Genomic DNA, 23975 nt, shown 5'->3' on the forward strand with positions numbered 1-23975 from the left:
ATGCTCAAGTCTGTATCCCCAGAACCTACCGCAGAGCCTCTGTGTGTGTCTGTGTGCACACATGCTCAGTCATGTCTGAACTGTTTGCGACCCCATGGACTATAGCCTGCCAGCCTCCACTGTTCGTGGGATTCTCCAGGCAAGAATACTGGAGTGGGTTGCCATGCCCTTCTCCAGGGGATCTTCCCAACCCAGGGATTGAACCCACACCTCCTGCATTGGCAGTTGGGTTCTTTACCACTGTGCCACCTTGGAAGCCCTACTTCAGAGCCTAGACCTGCATAATCCATAAAATGGGGCTACTAGTGAAGGCAAGGCATTTCAGATGATTAATTATAGTTCACATGAAAGCCTTTAAACAATTCAATGAAAAGTAAGCAATAAATGGGCTTCCCAGGTGGTGGGAGGCCCAGGTTGGGAAGATCCCCTGGAGAAGGAAATGGCTACCCACTCCAGTGTTCTTGCCTGGAGAATTCCATGGACAGAGGAGCCTGGCGGGCTACAGTCCATGGACTCACAAAGAATTGGACGTGACTGAGCGACTCACTTTCAGGTGGCACTAGTGGTAAAGAACCCGCCGGCCAATGCAGGCGATATGAGACGCAGGTTCGATCCCTGGGTGGAAAATATTCCCTGGAGGAGAGCATGGCAACCCACTCCAGTATTCTTGCCTGGAGAATCCTGCCTGGCGGGCTATAGTCCATGGGGTCGCAAAAAGTCGGACACGAGTGAAGCGACTGAGCACGCAAGGAATAAATAATCCCACTTCACAAGAGATTCTTTCATTAACTACTCACCAGCAATCTGAGTCCTTATATGCAGAGCTGGCAGATGTTAGATGTGCTAGGAAAACTGTCTTGGCCTCTGCTCTGTGCAATTTTAGTTCGCAGTGGGTGGGTACAAATAAGAGCAAACTAGAGGTGGAATTTTTTTCCATACAAGGGGCATGCCTAGTGGAAAAGCAGCCCTTTCATCAGGGGAAGGCAGGCTGAGCAGGACAGAAAGACCTGCAGCCTCTGATTGTGCCTCATCTGATGGCTTCTCCTTTGCAAGGGCTGATCCCTAACATTGAGTTGGGGGAGGGTGATGATTGCATTGAAATGTCTGCTCGTAGGCAAGACCCTGCCTTCCTCCACACCCTCTCTTCTCCAAAGACCTTCTGGAAAACAGAGCAAAAACAATGAGGCAACCCCAAGGGTTGATGAGAATTGCATTCTCCGTGAAGCCCCGATTACCCTGCCCCTTTGTCCTGGTGGACTCCGTGAAGGGCATGGCTGTCAGGTGTCGCTCCTCCCTGGGCCGGGTAATCTGCGCTGATTGACTTGTCCATTGTCCTTCTCCTGGAGCTAAAAACAAAACAGGAAAGGCTGCTTGTTGGGAAGAGAGGAGAGCTTGGTGGCCAAATGCTGTTGCTTTCCCGGCATTGGACACAGGCTGGCTGTCTCTGAGAAAACTTACATCCAAAGGCAGTGACTTTGAAAGGACTGTGGCTGTGGAATTAGAGACAGATGCTTAGCTGGCCATGAGCAGATATTAAATTGTATTAAACTATGCAAACCGCATTTCTCATGCAAGGCTTGTTTCAACCTTACATCAGCCCTTGGGCTGCATTTGCATCTCTATAGAGAAGGAAATAAAAGCAGCATGTCACTTATTCATTTCTATTCATAACTGTGAGCTGTTATTATTCTAGCTCTTGTCTCCCCTACACAGCACGGGCTAGATTAATCTTTCTCAACCTCCATCAAGAGCTCATTCCCAGGATTTCACTTTATCAACTCCTATTTATAAGGCCCAGGTGCTGAGAAGGATATAAGGATATGGAAGACAGGACTAATTTTAAGGTCACCAGACATCCTGCTTCATCTGGGACAATCCTTGTGTATGCCTGTTATTCTGATATAATTTAATAGGACCCCCTTCTGCTTTCAGAAGTGATCCAGTCTTCATAATGAATTACACGGTCACTCTGCTCACGTGTTCATAAGCTAGAAGGGGTGGAAAGGATGAAGAGAAATACAATAGTTATAGAACAAGGTAGAGAGACTGGAGGCAGAGGAGGTCGATGGTTGGAGAAGGAAGGGAGGCGCCCCAGGGCTCAGACTGACGCAAGACCTAGGGGTCAAAGGAAAAGAATGATCGAGGCAGAGGGGGAAGGAGGCCTGGGTGAAGTTGCGGGGGGACCAGAACCATGAAGAAGATTGTGTTCAGGGTTCTCAAGGGGCCGCATGAGAGTGCAAGTGTTAGTCGCTCCGTCGTGTCTGACTCTCTGCGACCCCATGGACTGTAGCCTGCCAGGCTCCTCTGTCCATGGGATTCTCCAGGCGAGAATACTGAGTGGGTTGCCACAAGAGACCACACAGATGGAGGTTTTTTCTGAGAAGACAAAGTGGACTGGAGAGGGGGAAGGGATGCATGTGGAGGTCTTGAAAGGTAGGGGGGCGGATCTTGTGCTTCACCTTGGAGCCCGCAGAAAGCCACAGGTGCTGGCATGAAAGCCTCAAGGTGAACAGGAGGTTTCAGGTGCTCCTGGTCTAGGACTGGTCACCCGAGTACTGACTGCGGATATAGGATTTGAACGGCGGAGGCTGCTTCTGAACCGTGCTCTTTGCTGTCATGTCCTTCTGCCTGTCTGTCTCCCATGTCCCACACGATTAACTAGGCAAATTAAAATTTTCCACACATGACAGGGTGAGGCAAATGGATGTTCTGGTGTCTTTGGTTTCCTCTAAGCAGAAGCCTCCAGCCAAGAGTTGACATGAGCTTGCTGTTTGAACACTGGTTAAAATAATGATTTTAGCATGATTTTTTGACAGGAAAAAACCAAAAGCATACGTTTACAGGAGCAGACCATGCAGTTTGGACAGGTAGGACCCTTCAGGGGGCTGTCAGAGAATGACTTGCCCTGGGGTGTTTCTGTGTTCCGTGGGGTTAATCATCTTCGTAGTAATTCTGCTCGACTGAAGTCAGAGCTGAGGTTACACATGTGCAGTGAAGCTATTTGTTTCGCCTGTGTCATTTCTTTTCTTCATCCATTTTTCCTTTCCTTCAATTAAAACCATTTGTCAGGTGTCCCAAACTCTAAGCTGATTGCCCTCACTTCACTGTCACAACAACCATCCAATCCTCTGAGATCAGAGCATGCCCATTTTACAGATGAAGAAAGTGAGATTTGCTGAGGTTGAGTGCTACTCAAAAGGAGACCCGCTGTGTGTGTTGTACACATTCCCAGGGCGAGTATCGTCCAGCAGGGCTCTGGAAATAGTCTGAGTATTTCCAGGGATGCTGTTGAGGAAATTAAATGCCATATAGAAGGCAATACTAAATTAGTGGTACCCAAACCAGAACATGCATCAGCACCATTTAAGGAGCTTTAAAAATGCAGGTGCCTGGGCTCTACCCCCAGAGGTTCTATTTAGTGGGTCCTGGTGAGCTTAGGAATCTGTGTGTCTTTGTGTGTGGTGTGTTTTACATTCTGTAAGGCACTGGTTCTCAGGCTATGTGTGCATCAGCATCTTGCATCTGGCAAGGCTTGTTAGAACAAAGATAATGGCCAGCCCCCCTCCCTGATTCAGGGAGGTTCTGATTCAGGAGATCTTAGGTGGAGCCTGAGAATTGCATTTCAGGTGGTGCTAATGCTACTGGAGTAGGCACAGTCTGAGAACCACTGCCCTAGCAGTTGGGGATGCTCATCCAGGTGAGGGACTGCTGGCCTAGGGGCTCATGGTCTCTGACGCTTAAATTGTGGAGACTGTGACAGGATTAGAAAAACCTGACCCAGGATGCCTACAGAACCAGCACTCCCACTTCTTCCTTACCTGGAAGGATCACTGTGCTCTTTTTATGTGAGTCTGGATGTGGGCTCAGTATCTCTCTCACCTCTCTGCAGCAGGCAGGCCCAAATCAGAGTTGGCTCACAAAACAAATGTGTTTTTGTTCACTAAGCTAGGGAGTCTAACTGGTACTTCCCAGATCAATAATTTTATGTCTGTAAAACGTGTGCCCTATGTATTCATTAAAGGAAACCCCTTGGGTAGTAAGTGGTTAACCTTGGTTGCACAGTAGGATCACCTAAGACGTTAAAAAAAAATTGCACAAAAATTATTGATGCTGGGCTCCCTCCCTCACTCCTGTGCCTGTCTGGCAGTGGCTCCTGGTGTTGGTAGCTTTGTGAGCATCACCTCCTGTGATGAGAGCCGGTGACCAGAGGCATCAATGCTGTGCAGGCACCTACTTATCCAGATGCCACATGGGCTCCTAAAACCTGTCTGTGGATTCCCTTTTAGGGCATCCCTTCTCTCCCCACCCACTTCCATGTACCTCTTTATTTTTCTGCCAAACAAAATAGAAGGGAAAGCAGCCAAAGGCCTGCTGATATCCATCACTGTCCTGGAGGCTCCCTGACAGGAGGCTGAAATGGGTGAGAGCCACTGTCCAGAACAGCAGGAAGGAAGCTGTGTTCCCGGAGCGATGCCAAAGGAGCAGAGTTCTGGCCACAGAGTGTCTCTTTGCTCACTTTTGTGAATGCTGAGATGCACAGGGTCCCACCAAGAGGAAACATTTCCATGTGGGGACTCCCCAAATCTCAGCCCCATGGTTTTCCCTCTCTGCTCAGTGCCAGGCTGCTGGCACCACCTTTGCCAAGACTCACTCCATCACAGCTGCCCACTATACTTCATGAAAACTGCCCTAGTCTGAAGCCACCAGGGCTTCTAAGGGACACCTCTCATTCTCTGTTGTTCCTGAACCACATGACGGAGTTGGTCCCCCTCTCCTCTCCAGGCATCTTCACTGTCCTGCCTTCTCTGTGTTCCTTCTCTGTTTCCTCTGCTGACATCTCTGCCCTCTCTCACCCTGTCAGTGGGAGCCTTTCCCCACTGCCGCTGTCTTTGACCCTCAGCACTTCTCCCCCACCTTCTTTCCCGTGGGATTCCTTTTCCAGCTCCAAGTGACCAGCCTGACATGCTGAGTCCCAGTCTCCCAACAGCATCTACTCACAGAACTTCCTCTGTGTCCACTGAACTCACCCTGTCTCTGGGATCCTCTGTTTTTATTCCAGGCACCACCATCTCTTCTGATTTCCCACATGTGGGACCTGAGCTGCATTAAGCTGCATTATCCAGGCAATGCCCGAGTCTGGTCCATGTTTCCTTTCTGATGCTTCTCAGGATGGCCATTCTTTTTTTTTGTAGGATGGCCACTCTTACCTACGCCTCTGCTCCCTGGTGCTGGGTTGTGGTGAGAACTTTTCAGGGAACCACCAGTTTCTAGTCTGACTCTCCTTGCATTTACACATCATCCTGAGTCTTCCTTTTAATCTGCTCTTACTTCTCTCCCTGCAAAACACCTGTGGGTCTCACGCCATGTGCCTGGCACAGTGCTAAGGACGTCTGTTATCAACCCGACAACCTTATGAATCCATAAACACTATTATTTTCCCTCTTTTACCTAAGGAGGCAGAATTGGAGATGGTTGGGAACTTAGCCAAGACTCATAACCAAGGACAAGTGGTGAAACAGAAATTCTGACTTTCTCTGAGCCTCTGAACTAGACTCTGTTGTTTCTCCCTTTGCGCCCAGCCCTCAGTGACTGCCCAGCCCATGCAGAATAAACACCAAGATCCTTGGATCCACACGTAGGCTTTTCCAGATCTACTCTACTTCTCCTTCACAGGCTTCTCTTCTTTCATCCTTCTGTGTAGGACTTAGCACCACGTGAACCCTTTCCTCCTGGGCCCCCAGGTTGCTTCACTCTGTCCCTGTTCTAGTAATACGTTTTTGCCCAAATCCTTGGTGACATCCTGTCCCCCAGGAGCACTGCTGCTCCTTGAAGCTTAGTCATCTTGGCCTTTCAAACCTTCTGGGTTTCAAAAGCCTTTTTTGGTGCACTCACTTGTGTTTTTCATTCCTTTCATTACTTTTAATGTGAAACCGCTTTGGACTCTTTTTCAGGTATTTCAGTGTTATTTTCCTGGATGGGTTATAAACCCTGGAGGGTAGAACTGTGTCATAAACTTCGTTCAGTGTCCTGAGTTCTCAAGGATGCAGTGGTTGCTCAAGTCCATGACTTCTGCTCTCGTCCATCACAGGGGCTCGCGCTGCGTGATGTACATGAGGCTGTGAGAGGCCGGCCCACCCCCGGGAGCTGTTGTGCTAAGGTGCCCTGATCCCCTTGCGGCCCTCAGCACAGCCAGAATCATTTGTTAGATTAGTTTTCCATCCTTCGTGGGAATCATTTTTCTTTGTACGTTTCTGTTTTTAAAGTTGAATAAAATGGAGACTTGGCTTGACACCAGGGAGGTTTAGGAGAGAAATGAGCACTGGGACGTCCCCAGCCAAACCTGGCTGCAAACCGCTGACTGCGCAGGAATACAGATGACTTCTAGCGGAATGGGCGGGACTCCGTGGGGACCCACTGCGGGTCCTGCTTTTGATCAGGGGCTGGGCTGGTGCTGGGACTCTGAGTACAGTCGTCCCTCGGTATCTGCAGTATCCGGTATCCGCAGGGGTTGGTTCCAGGACACCCTTGGATACCAAAACCTGCAGATGCTCAAGTCCCTTGTATAAAATGGCATAGTATTTGCATATAATCTATGTACGTCTTCCTAGGATACTTTAAATCTTCTCTAGATTACTTACACCTAATACAATGTAAATGTTATATAAATAGTTGTAAATACAATGTAAATGCTATGGAAATACTTGCTGTTATTGTGTAGTTGCTAAGTCGTGTCCAAGTCTTGGTGACCCCATGGGCTGCAGCACACAAAGTTCCCCTGTCCTTCACTGTCTCCCAGAGTTGCTCAAATTCATGTCCATTGAGTGGGTGATGCTATCTAACAAAACTCATCCTCTGTTGCCCCTTCTCCTTTTGCCTTCAATCTTTCCCATCATCAGGGTCTTTTCCAATGTGTCGTCTCTTCGCATCATGTGGCAAAAGTATTGGAGCTTCAGCAATAAGCTTTCCAATGAATATTAAGGGTTGATGTTCTTTAAGATTAACTGGTTTGGTCTTCTTGCTGTCCAAGGGACTCTCAAGAGTCTTCACCAGCACCTGATGGCAAGTAGCAAATTCACGTTTTGCTTTTTGGAAATCTTTTTTTTTTTTTAATATTTTAAATTCGAGGTTGACTGAATCTGCAGATATGGTACTCATGGGTACAGAAGGCAGGCTGTTTTAGTACAGCCCTCCATTGGGTTCCCTGCTCTGTATCTTCTGGGATGAACTTCATATCCACAGTCAAAAAGGAGCACTTCTGTTTCAAACCTGCCTCTTGCTGACTGAAACAAACTGGTGTTTGGGATGGCAACTTGTGATGTGCCTCATACAGAATCATGTGAATAATAGTAAGAAGCTCTGAGACAGAATGACACATAACATGGCAATGGAATAGACATCTAAGCACAATTAGTACAGTTAATTTTTGTGGAGAAGGCAATGGCAACCGACGCCAGTGTTCTTGCCTGGAGAATCCCAGGGACGGGGGAGCCTGGTGGGCTGCCGTCTATGGGGTCGCACAGGGTGGGACACGACTGAAGCGACTTAGCAGCAGCAGCAGCATTTTTGCGGAGAGTATAATTACAATGTTGTGTTAGTTTCTACTGTACAATGGAGTGAATCAGCTATACGTATACATATATCCCATCCTTCTTGGCTCTCTCTCCCCACCTCTATCCCACCCATCTATTATAGTTCATCACAGAGCACTGAGCTGAGCTCCCTGTACTAAACAGTAGGTTCCCACTAACTATTTTACACATGGGTTATTCAGTTCAGTTCAGGTCAGCTGTTCAGTCATGTCTGACTCTTTGTGGCCCCATGGACTGCAGCACGCCAGGCCTCCCTGACCATCACCAACTCCTGGAGTTTACTCAAACTCACGTCCATCGAGCCGGTGATGCCATCCAACCATTTCATCCTCGGTCATCCCCTTCTCCTCCTGCCTTCAATCTTTCCCAGCATCAGGGTCTTTTCAAATGAGTCAGTTCTTGGCATCAGCTGGCCAAAGTATTGAGAAAAGCAAATCAAAACTACAATGAAGTCTCACTACACACTGGTCAGAATGGGCATCATCAAAAATCTACAAACAATAAATACTGGAGGTGGAGAGGTTATGGAGAAAAGGGAACTGAATTGGTACAATTCTAATGGTTCGTAACTTCTAGAAACTCCAGCATCTCCTGCTGCTGCTCGGGTTATTGTTCTAGGCCAGCATCACAGAATCTGGGTTACCTAAAGGAAGAACTGCAGTCATCCTCTACCACATGGAATGTGCCCTTCACGCTCTCAGGGGGCACTACTTCCTTCAATCAGTAAATATTTATTGGCTACTTTTATGTGCAAGGGATTGCATTATTTCATTGTAGAAGGTAGAAAACCAATAATGTTTGTGAATGTACCTAACAGTACTCAGTCCGTGGAAGAGGCTAAGAAATGTTAAAATCTTTAGGTATGTATGTGTGTGTGTGCATGCTAAGTCACTTCAGTTGTGTCCAACTCTTTGCAACCCTATGAACTGTAGCCTGTCAGGCTCCTGTCCATGGGATTCTCCAGGCAAGAATACTGAAGTGGGTTGCCATGACCTACTCCAGGGGATCTTCCTGACCCAGGGATAGAACCTGCTTCTCCTGCGGCTCCTGCATTGCAGGTGGATTCTTTATTGCTGAGTCACCAGGGAAGCCCTAGGTATGTGCATTCTACTGCGAAAGATAAAAAGACAACTGAGCATTATTGAGTTGAAGGACAGCCTCTTTGCTGGGGTCCAGAGGGTTCGGGAAGGCAGAATTGGGGAGAGTTCAACAGAGGGAGGCTGATAGGGAGGACATTTCTCTTGTCAGCTGGAGTGTGTGCAGGGTGGATGGAGATGGGGAGACACTGGTGGCAGGGAAACCAGCTTGTAATAATAATAGTATTAATAATAATAACAGTAACAACCACCACCAATTATTGAGCATACCCTAGGTGCTAGATGCTGTACACATATGATTTCTGTCTTATACAACAAACCTACAAAGTGAGTACATTCAACTAATGAGGAAACTAAGACTTATCCATGTTGAATAGCCCACCAGTGTCATAGAATTTGTAAATGGCAGGACCAGCATTTGAACTCCAGGCTGCTTTCTTTCAAAGCCCAGGCTGGGGACTTCCCTGGTGGTCCAGTGGCTGAGACTCCGCACTCCGAGTGCAGGGGGCCCAGGGTCGATCCCTGGTTGGGGCACTGGATCCTATATGCCACAACTAAGCCCTGGTGCAGCCAAATAAAAGCAAAAACATACAAACAGAAACCCAAATCCCAGGCTGGACTAGGTGGGTCGGGGGTGTTATTATGAATTTGGAATCCAAATTAGGGGAGTTACAATTAAATTGAAAGGAAGGGTCAGGTGAAAGACATAATTGGAAGAGGTAAGAAAACTTGACAACAGGACCAGGTTTGGAGGGCAAAGGAGACTCAAGGAAAAATAATGAGTCCATTTAGTGACTTCGAATATTGGGAGAGAGGGTTGCCATGCCCTCACCAGATGTTGTGAACAGGAGGTGGTCTTGAGTGAACGAGGCAAGAGGGTACTGTGATGAGTTTCAGAGGTGTGACAATCGATGATATCACTGGAATCCAAAAAATAATACAAATGAATGTATACACAAAACAGAAACAGGCATAGAGAGACATAGGAAGCAAACTAGTGGTTGCCAGAGGGGAGAGAGAGGGAAGGAGGGGCAAATTAGGGGTAGAGGATTGGGAGATACAAACTGCTGTGTATCAAATAGGTCAGCAACAAAGATGTACAGCAAACGGACCTGTAGCCATTATCTTGTAATAACTTTTAAAGGTGTATACCTGTAAAAACATTGAATCATAATGCTGGACATCTGAAATGAATGTAATATTGTAGGTTAACTATACTTCAACTTAAAGGAGAAAGAAACATGGCAATCAAAGTAGAAGCAGAGATACCAGGTTGTGGGTCAGTCGTCTTCTCTGACTTGGGTTGTAAACAAGCTGTGAGTATGGGTGAATAGGAACATGGAAAGGTGAAAGGCTCTTAAGTTGGGGGTGGGTTCTGGAGGAAGTTAGAATGAGGAATGACAGAGGACATAGCTTTCAGAGATGTAGGACAAGGAACAAGGATGGTGTCATGGTGAGCATGGCGGAAACCGGCAGTGGGAGTTGGTCCCAAGTGAGTTGTCCAGGTGCCATGCATGTCAGAGAAGATGCTTGGTCCTGCCTGAACTCGGGAGGGCGCAGTTCAACTGACCACACACTCAAAACATAGTTTCTGTAGGCTGGCCTTGTGTTTGGTGCAGAGGATAGAAAAAGATAGACCCTACTTTTGAAAGGCTCAGGAGACCTCGAAACAGACCTGAGCTGCAGTGTGGCTCTTCCACTTACCAAGATTGTTATTCTCTGAGTTTATTCCCTTATGTGTAGAATGAACATATTTAATACCTGCCCCTGAGCAGGTACTGCTTCTGGGCATTTTTCTGGGATTCAGAAATGAATCCTGTACAGCACTCACCCAGTACCTGGAGCTTCATGCTACTTGCATGATGGTGCATGGAACTCAAAGTGACACATCGGAGAATGAAGGGCAGTTTCTGAGGGTCTGCCTGCCGGACTCAGAGAAGCCTGCCTTCCTTGGGAGGGCATCGTGTCTTCAGTGGTTTGTGCTGTTCAGTCAATCAGGCCTGATCTCTACTGCCTCATGTGGCTTTTCAGGACTGAGAGGACCCTCCTGTTACTAGAGCTTCTCGTCCTTTCGTGTGTGTTTTGGCCCAGATGTTCCGACAGAGCTCCTTTTCATTCTTCTTTCCCAAGTTCAGAGCAGAGACAGAGCCCCCTTCTGTCGGCGGGAGGCGTTTTTGCTGGCCACGTCCCGGGAAAGCAAACAGAGTGCCCCGTGACAGATGGAGGGGCAACCCCTGAGGACTCTGAGGGTTGACAGCACAGAAGCACTGGACGCATCGTGGGCTGAGTGGACTGCCCCGAGGGCTGCAGGACTCTGTGTTTATCTGCCTGAGCACCTTGCTGCCTCCAGCTCAGCCTTGCTGGGGGCTGGTAGGTGGGGGGAGGAGGGGCTTAGGAGTATGGCCCTATATGTGTTTGGCAGTGTTGGGAGAGTAGGGAATAGAGGTTGGAGGTGGGGGACTGATGCCACAAAGATAAGGGCTCCTGAAAAAATCCATGTGTGACCTCAAATCTGAAAGTTGTATGTGTGGAAGGGGAAGAGATCAAAGCAGGGACAGAAAAGGCCAACACGGTGACCTGTGAGGCTGTACAGGAAGGCTGTGGCCCAGACACTGCCTCCTTCACCCTCTGCCTGGTGGGCAGCTCTGTCCCATTTCTTTGCTATCGGTCTCCCCTGCACCTACATCCAAGACATGGAGACTTTTACGTATCAGGTTGGGAGGGCCTGCGGGGTCACCCATTCCTTCTCCTCCCTCCTTCCCCACCAGGTGACTGTTGCCTCGGTTTCCCCAGTGATTGCAGGAATGTAAATTACAGGTGTCTCGGTGTCATGGTGTAGCTTTGGGCATGGAGGGCAGAAGGGGTCATAAGGGGTCCAGGGTAAGGGGCTTGGTAACCTGGCAGTCTACCTCTTCTACCTGGCCAGGTGTGCCCAGCGTCTGAGAAGGCCAGTGGGGAGACATGGGCTCTAGGTTAGCTGTCTTGGCACTGCATATGTGGCCAGACCACCATCCACTGATATGGATGACCCAGGGGCCTTTAAATAAAAACTCACTTACAGCTTGAGCATTCCAAGGGCCCGGTGGCAACCATTTAAAGAGTCAGAGCAGCATTCCTTTTCATTCTAGACTGATCAATTTCACTCTGGGTATCTTTCCTATTTAACCTCAGTAGTATTAAGTTTAATCAACTGGCATAAGCAGTTCCCCTATTAATAGATTCACTGGAAATCCCCTGATGTGTCATTTTATTTGTGACCTTGTTTAAAATTAGCCCATATCAACATCCACTAGCCAGGCACTCGGGGTCAAACTGCCTGCCCGGCTCTTTGCACCAGTACCGTGAGATGTTAGAAGCAAGGCTAAGGGCAGGTCTCGGGATCCCCGACACACGCACAGCCACATCCCCATTCCTTTGGACCTTTTCCTTTTGAGCTGTTATTCCCTCTCATTTTGTACCCTCCCCCTTGCTCCTCTCAGTCACAGTGCTAATGCTCTGGGGACCAGATTCCTTAGCTGTGCACAAGCCAGAGACAACTCTGTGGAGAGAAAGGCTGAGTGGAGTCAGGGTATCCCTGGCTCGTTCCAGAGCAGAAATTTTCATCCTCAGGGCCATTGACATTTGGGCCCGAGAACTGAAGATCTCAGCGGGGTGGGTGCGGAGATGACTGTCTCATGGATTGTAGCATGCTGGCAGCATCCCTGACTTCCACCCACTAGATACTACAGCATCCCCCACACCCTCAACTATGAAAACCAAAAATGTGTCCAGGCGTTCTCTAATGTCCCCTGGTTGGCAAAATGGCCTCCGATTGAGAACCATTGTTCTAGAAACCACAGTAGCAGTAAGTATTTCACGCGTCTCTGGAACTTTCCCCAGACTCTCTTTCAGTCGGGAGTTTTGGAGGCTGTGGGGCACATAGGGCACGTCCCAGCTCCCTCCACATTCCTGGGCCTGGTGTGTTCCTCCTTCATTTCTGTGGCTGTTCTCCCAGCCAGAACCCCATCACTCCTCACATTGGTCTGTGCTTTGCCGAGTCCCTGTCGGCTGCTCTGCAGGCCTCTGGCCTTGCCTGGCAGGTTGACTGGGGGCAGGGCTGGTGGAAAAATCCCGAGCTGGTGTCTCAAGCTCTGCCTCTCACTGGCGATGTGACTTAGATCACCTTGTGGGAAATGTCAGCCCTGGACCTTGGCAAGCTCGTCATGTCATCCACTGGTATTCCTGCCAGAGATGCCTCAGTGCCTGCATCCTGCCTGTGGGATTCCTGAGCTAGAGAGAGACCCTGACAACAGTAGCAGATGGGAGACAAAGACTTCTGTGTCCTTATGATGCATTATTTATGCCCCTGAGAGGTTTTGTGCTAAACATCAAGTCATCAAAGCCATGCTTCGGAGGAAGAAAAGGGTTAAGTGTTTGAGAGTTTCGTACGTGCAATAATAAGGTTTTCTGTAAGAATTAATAAAGGCTTTTTAATGGCCACCGGGTGTAATTTGGTAACATATATAGGCTGCTGTCATCATGATCCATTGTTACAATCAATAAAGTACAAAATTGAGATACGATGTGGGGAACAGGGAACAGAAAATCCAAACTCAGTGCAGCTCCATTCACAGCCGCCGCCCTCAGAAGGAGACACCATCTTGGTGGCTCCTAAGCCCCGCACAGAGTTGTGCCCACTTGGGGGACTAGTGGTGGCTTCTCCTTTGTCCCTGGCTGGCTTCCCTTGGGAATCCCACATGGCCAACATCCACGTGATGGTGGACGTGCTCATTGTTTAACCATTCCAGTTATATCCAATTTACAGTAAGAGTTATGTTGTGAGGAAAATGCCAGAAAACACTTTACCTGGGTCAGTGCCTAATGGGTCCCAGTGCAGAGTTCTGACAAAGCACATGTGGATTATATAGCTTGGATGTGAGGCCTAAATGGAACCTTCTGTCTCTGTGAGCCCTAAGCAGTGACCAGCACTTTCAAGACCTTGTAAGAAAAAAGAGGTGGAGGACCCCTTGCTGTGGAAGAAAGAGCCAGAAGATGGAAGCTTTCAAAGTGGTACCTCTGCTCGCCAGTAAATGTGGTCCAGGCAACATAAGGGATTCTAACCAATTAGATAGATGACCCTCCTGTGGATAAAGGGAGGACGCTAACCTCCCAGGATTAGGGTGTGGATTAAATACATTTATACGATTGCAGTGTTCTTACCATCCAACACACTGGATCTCAAGCCTCAAGCAGTTCGAGAATCCAAAGATGCCTCTGGTTCCTCCACATTGTCCTGCCCTAAACGTGGCGGAACCCGCCTGCGCTCCCAGCACTTCCTACGGCACCTTTGGTCTCCTGCATAATCGTCTGTGAGCCTTGGAAATAGCTGTGGTTTTTAATACAGTGATATTTCCTCTTCAGGGACTCTAGCCCCTGGTCTGGTTTCAACAACTGCTAGCACGGTCCCAAAACGTGGTTCTTGTTTCTTCCTTGTCTAATGGAGAGAGTGTTTGCATTTGCACAGGGCTTTTAATGGGCTGTACGCTGTTGGCTCTGAGAGGGATTCTTGGTTCACAGCCAGGGAGAGTTTAAATGTTTGGGGAAGCCTATGAATGCTGCAGAGGAGGCCCTTTCGGGGCTGGCCACATGACCCACGTCTGCATGGACAGGGGCGTCCCGGTTCCCCTGGCAGACAGGTTCCTCTGACCTTCAGGGGATGTGTGCTGCTCTGTTCCTCGCCTGAGCAAGGATGCTGCATCAGGCAAAGTTTTCTATGACTGTCTGGGGCAGAAGTTTCTGATCAAGCCAGAGTCTGTTAAGAATCCACCCCCCCCCCCCGCCACCCCCCGCCTTTTTATCATTCCAAAAACAGTGGTAGGAGCTTCTAATTTGGCTGTTGCTGGTGGGTCTAGACCATAGCATTCTCAGAATGGAAATAAGTTCCAGAGATTGTCTCTTCCGGGCAAGACCACACCTACACCATCCCAGAAAGACAAGCCTGTTTTATTTTGACCCATTCTGGGAAGGAGGCTTTGCAACCATCCTTGCAACAGAGTCTCTTTCAAATAATGTCTTTGCTTTTGCTTTCTCACCTAAACCACTTTAGCTGAGGTCTGTTGACCTTTCTCTCTCTAGCACCATCTTTCCTTACCTTGAACATCATTGTTTAGGATTGTTATCCCTTAGCTACTTTTTTCTCTGCTAAATCATTTCAACTCCAGCACTTCTGAGTGGTGGCCAGTACAATGTGGGGCTTCCCAAATGTCTTCCTCCAAATGTCCCACTAGAAGAGTGTGAACATTTGCACACACGCCCATGCAGGCACATAATCAAGCAGAATACAATCTTTGGAGTGGCCTAGAGTGGCCTACTGAGAGCTCAACATTTCCTTGAAGTCTACTATTTTCTTTAAATATTCTTGGAAATGTAACATTCTGTCCCCAAGTACAACTGATCGTTTTAATTTTAAAACAATGTTCTAAATTACTTAACATCAGGGAAAAATTCACATACACATACGTCCTGAGGAAATTAGTTATTGGGGAAGGTCCCACATCTTTTCTTTTTTTCCCTGGGATGTCTGGTGCACTGCTAATAGCCCCGGTTAGAGAAGGTGGAGGAGTGTGCGTCTTGGCTCCTGGAGCAGGTAGGTTGAAGTTTCCATTCTGACTGTATCACTTTCCAGCAGCTTAAACCTAAGCAGAATACATTAGCTTCTCAGTTATAATAGAGGGATGATGTTTCCTACTGAATAGAGCATATTCATTCAACAACCACTCAGCATCTACTATGTGGCAGGCTCTGCTCCTAGGGCCTGGGAATAGAGGTGAAAACACAAGATCCTCATGTATAAGGAGGCATTTCTAGTCTAGATGGGAGCAATAGAAAATAAACAAGCAAGCATATAAGAGTATTTCAGACTGTAATAACTGCTATGAGGGAAACGAAACAGCACAATGGAATAGTGACTCTGTGTGTGACTATGTCTGTGTATGTTTGTGTCTGTGTGTGTGTACAAGTGTGTACCTGTGTGCCCATGTACACTTGCTAATTTAGATGATGTGGCCAGGGAAGCCTCATTGAGGAGATGACATTTGAATTAAGGTGTGATTGGCAATGGGACTTCATGGATGGCTCCGTGGTAAAGAGTCTGCCTGCCAGTGCAGGAGAGTGGGTTCCATCTCTTGGTCTGGAAGATTCCCTGGAGAAGGAAATGGCAATCCACTCCAGTATTCCTGCCTGGGAAATCCCATGGATGGAGGAGTCTGGCAGGCTGCAGTTTATGGGTTCAAAGAAGAGTTGAACACGACTTAGTGACCAAACAATAACAACTGATGAGTGTGGGGAAGCTAGCTTTAAAATCCAGTCGAGTAAGTTAGTACTGTGCCTGTCTGGCACGTGGTTGGGGTATAGTAGACATTACCTGCCTCTCTTTTTAGAAGAATCAAAGAAATGCTGTTTAAACACAAGGAGATAGATTTTTATAGGTCATTGGATGTGATGAGAAGACTCTCAAAGGTGACCAAGGAATTCACCTGGACCATGGAAATGGTAGGGTCAGAAGATTTGTTTGCTTCCCAGACGATTGCACCTCTTCCGGGAATGGCTCCTCATGGGTGTTCCTGGCTTAGCAGCAGTTTTCCAGTTTCGTTTGCAACTGGGCCCCTGATAATTAGCATCCTTTCCTTTGTTGGGAGGCCCCAGTATTCTACTCACCTGCTCCCATGGTACATGTAAATAATAACTTTACCTCCTTAATCAAACAATATCAGATTTGAGTTGTAACCTGTTGAATATATGGAGAGAACTGATATAAATATCATCTCCTTAAAGAGGCATCAAATTGTGCAAGGTAGAACACTTCCTAAAATAGGCCTTTTCCTTTTCTGAAGTATTTTCCTTTGACCTAGATAAATAATAATAAAATAACCTTCAACTAACCATCATATAGCGTTTTATGGGACTTCCCTGGTGGCTAGTGGTTAAGAACCCATGTGCCAATACAGGAGACATGGGTTCAATCTCTGGGTCAGGAAGATCCCCTGGAGAAGGAAATGGCAACTTACTCCAGTATTCTTTCCTGAGAAATCTGATGGACAGAGGAACCTGGCGGACTACAATCCATGAGGTTGCAAAAGAGTCGGACACGACTTATCAGTTAAACAACAAAAGGGCTTTATAGCTTCTGAAGCTCTTTGATGCCCACTATTTGGGCCTCAGAGCATTCTCGAGAATTAAACACCAGGGGCAGAGAGAGAAGAGTCTGAACTTTGGAATCAGCCCAGCCTGGAGTCAAATCCTGGCTTTCAGCCTCATCATTTTTCTTTAAAATTAAAACAGTGTTTTATAAGCCAACAACCCATAGATCCCTGGAGTCTTTTGTGTATGCTTGGTGATCTGCATCTTAAATTAGATTTTTTTAGTTGAGAATTTTCATTTTGATGATAACCTAAAAATATTAATATAAGTCTATTCTGGGTAATCTGAATGATAGTTTATAGCTTCCTTTTAGTAAGGAAAGGTTTAAAATTTTTTCAGTCCATAGAAGGGTGGAGATATATGTGGTACCATCTGGGTATCAATCTCCAAACACCCCATCTTGTAGAAATACAGAGCCAGGTCCACCTTCAGCTGTATGCACAGGTTCTGTCTTTCGTGACCCAGCTCACACTCATTCCTAATAAGTACAGTGGTAAATAATACTGAATATTTTTAATTAAGCAGGATTTAAACTGTTCTTCAGCTTTATACATAGACCTTTCTCTGTAATGCATTGGTGGTTTAAAATAAGTTCATTTTTCAACAGGAAAAAAAATAACTCAAATGATAGTTCATCATGCTCAAATTTGGAAGAATGTAGTCAATAAGCAAAATTTCAAAAGCTTAGATATATCCTGGTCACACTCTGCAATGTCTAGTTTCATTAACCATCCATCACATTAAATTAATATTGTTAATTTGATTTTTTATTGTTGTTCTCAGTTTTATACTTATTCCATTGATAAATGAGCACAAGAAATTTATATTTGGTTTTGTTTCACAACTTGGGGTATGAGACACATCAAGAAGTTATAATGGAATACAGTAAAGTGTGCTCAAAATTCTCTGAGTGCCTAAAGAACAGAGCAGCCATCCTTGCCTAGAGAGTTGGGGTTGTCTGCAAAGAGGGTGTGACATCCAGGAGATCTAGAAGAATGAGCAGGAACTTACCAGGTGAAGGTGGGAGCAAGGGCTTTTGAGCCCAGGAGTATGGGCTATACTCTTCCCAACCCCATGGACTGCAGCCCACCAGGCTCCTCTGTCCATGGATTTTCCAGGCAAGAGTACTGGAGTGGGGTGCCATCGCCTTCTCCGACATTAGGCACAGACTTGGGGCAGCTGAGTGAGAAGTTAAGAATAGGGAAGTGCTAGCAGGGGAGGCTGCAGGCCCAGGAAGAAGCCAAAGAGTGAGGGGGACTTATGAGCCAGGCTGGGGGACTAGTTCTGGAGGCAGAGGGGAGCTCTGCTGCTGCTGCTAAGTCGCTTCAGTCGTGTCCAACTCTGTGCGACCCCAGAGACGGCAGCCCACCAGGCTCCTCTGTCCCCGGGATTCTCCAGGCAAGAACACTGGAGTGGGTTGTCATTTCCTTCTCCAATGCATGAAAGTGAAAAAGTGAAAGTGAAATCGCTCAGTCGTGCCTGACTCTTAGCGACCCCAGGGACTGGAGCCTACCAGGCTTCTCCGTCCATGGGATTCTCCAGGCAAGAGTATTGGAGTGGGGTGCCATTGCCTTCCTCTCGAAGTCAATAAACATGGGACTTGGATGTGTGATTTTTAGGACTGTAATTCTGGAAGTGGAGGGGAGGGGGGTTGAATGGATAGAGACGTAGGAGCAAATGAAAGTGAAACCTTGCCCCAGTCACAGGCCCTGGGGTGCGGGAAATGGGACAGAGTCCAGAGACATTTCTGAGGTCAAGCTGTCATATTTTATGACCAGTTGGATGAATCAGAAGGTGGAACAGGTATTCAGGTCCTTGTTAGATGACATATTGAGTGTGAGAAGCCCATGTGTAGGTAAGTAGAGTTGGTGATTTAGAATATAAATCTGGTGCTTGGGAGAGAGTTTGGGGCTACTCATTAATAAGGGAGGTATCATCATGAAAGATCATTGCTGATGCTACTGTATTTCCCTGTAAGAAGAGTTGGATAAGATTGGAAAGCCAAGAGTGGAGCCCTAACATTTGAAGGGCAAATAAAAGAGGAGAAGCCAGCAGATAAAAGAAGACCTAGATAATAGAAGAGAAGAGAGCTGTAAGTTTAGGAGGAAATCTAGGACAGCATGGTGTCCTGGAGTCAAGGAGAGAGAAAGTTTCAAAAGGCAGGAGATAATCAGGGAATCAAATACTGAGTGCATTACTTTGAAGAGATAGGAGAGCGGGCATGCTGTTCTGGGGAGAGGAGGTGTTTGAAGTTTCACAAAGCAGGAAGTCAAGCAGTTGGTACATTCGTCATTCATTCATCCCTGTGCTCATTCATCCTTCCATCAAACATTCTCCGAGGGCTTTGCCAGGTGACAGACACTGTAAGAGGTGCTGTTAGAGAGAGTAAATGGAAGACAAAGATAAATAGGCATAATCCCTGCCTTCTGGGCTCATGGTGTTGTTGGGGAGACAGATAATTATAGTTATGTACACAGATAATTATAGTGCTAGGTGGTAAGTGCTATGGAGAGGGATATGGGTAATGACCCTGCAGCATGGGAGAGAGACCATTAGACCTGGAAGAGAGAGGTCTTTGGAGCTGAGTAGGAGTTCCCAGGCAGAGGAGGAAGGGAGAAGGGAGAGGCATTTGAGCTATGAGCTTAGCAGGGTGAAGGCAGAAGGGGAGAAGCATGTGTCCTCCTTCTCAACTTCATCTATGCCATGAGCGCAGTGGGGGACTCGGGGAGAGGGCAGCAGAGGACTTGAAGCTGGAACAGAAGGGTGAGGCTGGTTTATGAGGTTTATGAAAAGCTTCAAATGCCATGGCACAAAGTAAGTTTGGATCTTATCTTCTGGAGAGTGAGAACTCAAGACACATTGGTAAGCAAGAGAGTAATCCAGTAGCGCTAGATCTGGAGAAAATAGCTTTGATGGCACGAGGAGGAGTGAGTGGGCAAGGGAAGGACTTGAAGTTGGGAATCCAGGTAGGGCCCCATCTCAACCCATCTGCAGCCTCCTTCATCCCGCAGAGTGTTTACTGAATGTCTCCTGTGTGCTCTGCTCTGCATGGGATACTGCCAATTTCCAGGGGATGCTTTCAAATTGCCTTCCTTCTAGGAGCCTGCTGATCCCAGCTGCTTCCCGGCGAGTGCTGGCTATTGACTCAGATGCAAATGGCCAAATCACCAGGCAGAAGTCTCTACTGGAAGGTTCCGAGTCAACCTCCGGTCCAGAAGCCAGCACTCTTTATTGTGTGAATTACTCACTACTTTGACTTGTCCCGGTTGGCTTGGCTTGCAGGTAGTGGATTGCTGTTGAGAGCATGAGGCCAAATGGACCAGCCACTGAACAAAAGAACACACCCAGGCCCTGCGCACAGAGAAGACATCTGCTTGTGTTTTCCGAGTAACTGTGCAGCCACACAGGGCGGCCTGGGGACCCAGGCACATGCTCTGTGTTATTTTCTAGTTACAACAAAGGATGATTTCCATGTGGCTGGTGATGAAAAAGTCAGGTCCATTTCAGAAGGGGGAGTGTTTCCGATTATGCAGATCACATTCAAATATTCACCTCATTCCATCCTTTTGGCCGGGCTGCCTTTGAATACTATGGGAAGGCATCCGGGCCTCCTTTGCACCACATTTAGGGAAGATCTTCTGTGCTGAAAGTCTGCTCTTGGCTGGCAGTGGGGACCCCAGGGCACAACCTGTGGGATTGCCTCTCTGTTGTGGTACTTGAAGCGAATCCATACGTGGCAAGGAATGTCAGCTCTCTTCCAGGAAAAATCAGAGCCTGTTAGCACTGGAAGGGACCCCAGCCCTCATCAAACCCGACCAGCTCATTTTACTGATATGGAAACTGAGGTCCAGAGCCACAGACCAACGTGCCCCAAATCAGAAAGTGAGTTACAGCAGACTTGGGACCAGAACACAGGGGCCAGTCCAGGGTTTCCCACGAGTCTTCCCTTCCCTTCTCTTTCATCTTCCTACAGTTCCAATTGCTGCTGTACTTCCTTTCTTAAAAGTACATTTCAAACGGAGGCTGCTTAGCGTGGATCCCATGTGAGGCAGGTATCCTTCTGTGGATGCTTTCCTGTCTCGTTTGATAAACTCTAGGCTGTCATCAAATTGAATGACAGAAGTGAAAAAGGTGGGACGAAAAGCAGGGAATTTGAGGGCAATAAAATAGTGTGGCTAGAGCATTTGGGGGTTAGGAATTAGCCGTGTGTAGTAGAGGCCCAAAGCCCACAGGGCAAGTCAGTTGGATGCTTTCCATCACAGAGGTCCCCAACCTCCGGGCTGGGAACCAGTACCTCCCGTCAGATCAGCATTAGATTAGAAATAAAGTGCACAATAAATATAATGTGTTTTAATCATCCCTGAACTATTCCCCCAACCCAGGTCCATGGAAAAATTGTCTTCCACAAAATTGGTTCCTGGTTTCAAAAAGGTTGGGGACCGCTGCTCTAGAGGCATCCAGGGACCAGTGATTCTCAAACCAGAGGATGCACTCAAATCTCTGGGGAAACTTGTTTAAAATGCATATTCCTGGGCCTCACCCAGGAGATTCTTATTCACTAGGTTTGGTGTGAGATCCAGGGATCTGCATGTCTCCAGCAGATGTGAAGTTGATGACGTTGTGGGTACCAGGTGGGTCACACATGGAGAAGCAACACGGGACTAGGACTTAGGAGGACAAGGGTATATCTGTGTTGTTCTCCAGTGTTTGGGTCAGACTGTGGTGCTGGAGAAGACTCCTGAAAGTCCCTTAGACAGCAGGAAGATCAAACCAGTCAATCTTAAGGAAGATCAACCCGGAATATTCACTGGAAGGACTGATGGTGAAGCTGAAGCTCCAGTATTTTGGTCATCTGTTGCAAACATAGTCCCTGATGCTGGGAAAGATTGAGGGCAGAAGGAGAAGAGGGCAACAGAGGATGAGATGGCTGGATGGCATCACTGAGGAAATGAGCATGAACTTGGGCAAACTCCAGGAGATGGTGAGGGACAGGGAGGCCTGGTGTGCTGCAGTCCATGGGGTCACAAAGTGTCAGACATGATGGGGCGACTGAATAACAACAGATACTCAAGTACCATACTTGTGGATGGATATGATGGAGTTTGATGAATTTAAGATCATTTACTGTCAGGATTCGTCAACTCAGTGAACACAGTTGTTAAGAGAGGGCCCAAGGGCCTGGCAGATAGACTTGAATTTGCAGGGCAACAAAACTCATACTTACTTAGCTTTCGGGTGGCTCCCTGTCAATGAGTTTTCCTCTGTATGGTTCATGCTTTAGCTGAGGCTTGGTATTCCTCTTTCCACACATCTCCCACTCTCTCTCCCTTGGCTTCCTCCCCCTTTATTATGGTTTTATGCAAATGCATCCTTTTAAAATGCATTTGTAGAGCTCTCTTATGTATAAACTTTTGACGTGATGATCAAGGTTGAGCGTGTTTTACTCCAGTCTCCCATTTTTGTGAGATTCTTACATTCATTTTGCAGCTGCTGGCCTTGACATTATGCTGAAAGGTAAGAGTAGGGGCTTTTGCAGTCTGTGCTGTAGCAGAGTCAAGATAGCTGGTTAAAATATCAGGCTGAATTTGTGTCTCTGAGAAAACCATCATGGAGGTCTTTCATTTACATCTGGTTTGAGTTTAGAGCTTCTTCATCAAGGTGCCCCACCTCCCAGTACTCCTGCGCAGGTAACAAATACCCTAGCTGGGGTGCCAGCTCGACGTGCCTGCTTCTGTGTGCTATCAGAGTCCCAAGGCTTTGCTTGCTGGGATGAAACTCCAAGGTGTGTTTTTGTCGTGTTTGCTTTAGGGTGTTGATTTGGTTATGTGGTTAAAACCAAAGGCTTATTTTCCAGTCTCTTCTAGAACAAGCCTTTAGAATGTCAGACTTTGCATGGGACTCCCTTTCTATGAAGAACAGATGGTGGGTTTAATTTTGTAGAAAGAAAATTAGAAACCAGTGAAATCTTACATGATTTCACATTAGTACCGAAACCAAATACATTGAAAACATTCAGAACTGTTCCTGCTTATGGATCTACTGGTGGCAACGAGAAATTCCCAGGGCTTTCTGTGAGGAGGACTTCCACCAACACTTGGTTTATTCCATACCTCTCCCCATCCCCCAGCAGTCTGTTCTGAATCTTTCTGCATTTAATCTATTTATTTTTATTTATTGAGCAAGGAATATTATAACCATGACTGCACTTTTTTAAATTACAAGAAAACTTACCCTGGGTCCAGCTTGAGTAACAAATCGTATGTTTTCATTTTTCCATGTCCCCTTCCAGGCTTTGTTCGTATGCCTACAGAATCTTTACATTTTTATAATCTCAGTATAGTTACAAGTTTGTATTTGGCATTTTCCACTTAGTATTATATTACAGGACTCTTTTCGCATGGCTCTCTATTATTCATGATGATGATATTTCATTGAGTCATGAAGCCCCAGTTTATTTGACCATCCTATTTTAGTCAAATACGTTCATCCACCTTAAAAAGATGATGATGAAATAAAACATTGCCACCCCATTCAGGTTGTTGCTTCTCCAACTCTTTTCTAAGCTCACTTGCTATCTGTCCCTGTGAACCTCCCATTCACTTAGTGCCTCCTATTCCGTGGTGGCCTCGGTTCTCTGGTTACACTTACCGTGATCAACTGTTGTCTCCATGTGAAGCCTCCAGCCCTGGACTCCTTTAATCCTGAGGCTTCTGCCAAGTCAGGACCACCTTTGGTCATCCCAGTCATTGCTTTCTCTCCAAGTCGTATGCCAAAGGCAGACCCAACTTTTTCATCTTATCTTGGTTGCCACATATGATCTTATTTTCAATCATTTAGATATCATTTGGGCTTCCCTGGTGGCTCAGATGGTAAAGAATCCACCTGCAATGCAGGAGACCTGGTTTCGATCCCTGAGTTGGGAAGATCCCCTTGAGGAGGGCATGGCAACCCACTCCAATATTCTTGCCTGGAGAAACCCCATGGACAGAGGAGCCTGGCAGGCTACAGTCCATGAGGTCGCAAAGAATCAGACATGACTAAGCAACTAAACACACACAGATATCATTTAGGATTCTTAACTGCAAGCCACAGAAACTAACATAAGCATTGG

At 47.0% G+C, this 23975-nt stretch overlaps 1 protein-coding gene across 2 annotated transcripts in view; it reads left to right on the plus strand.

The window, feature by feature from the left end:
• Positions 1-23975, plus strand: part of THSD4 (thrombospondin type 1 domain containing 4) — a 672444-nt gene that overhangs the window by 71067 nt on the left and 577402 nt on the right. The window lies entirely within an intron of this gene.

Source organism: Bos indicus, chromosome 10, assembly GCF_029378745.1.
Source record: "Bos indicus isolate NIAB-ARS_2022 breed Sahiwal x Tharparkar chromosome 10, NIAB-ARS_B.indTharparkar_mat_pri_1.0, whole genome shotgun sequence".
Taxonomy (NCBI): Eukaryota; Metazoa; Chordata; class Mammalia; order Artiodactyla; family Bovidae; genus Bos; species Bos indicus.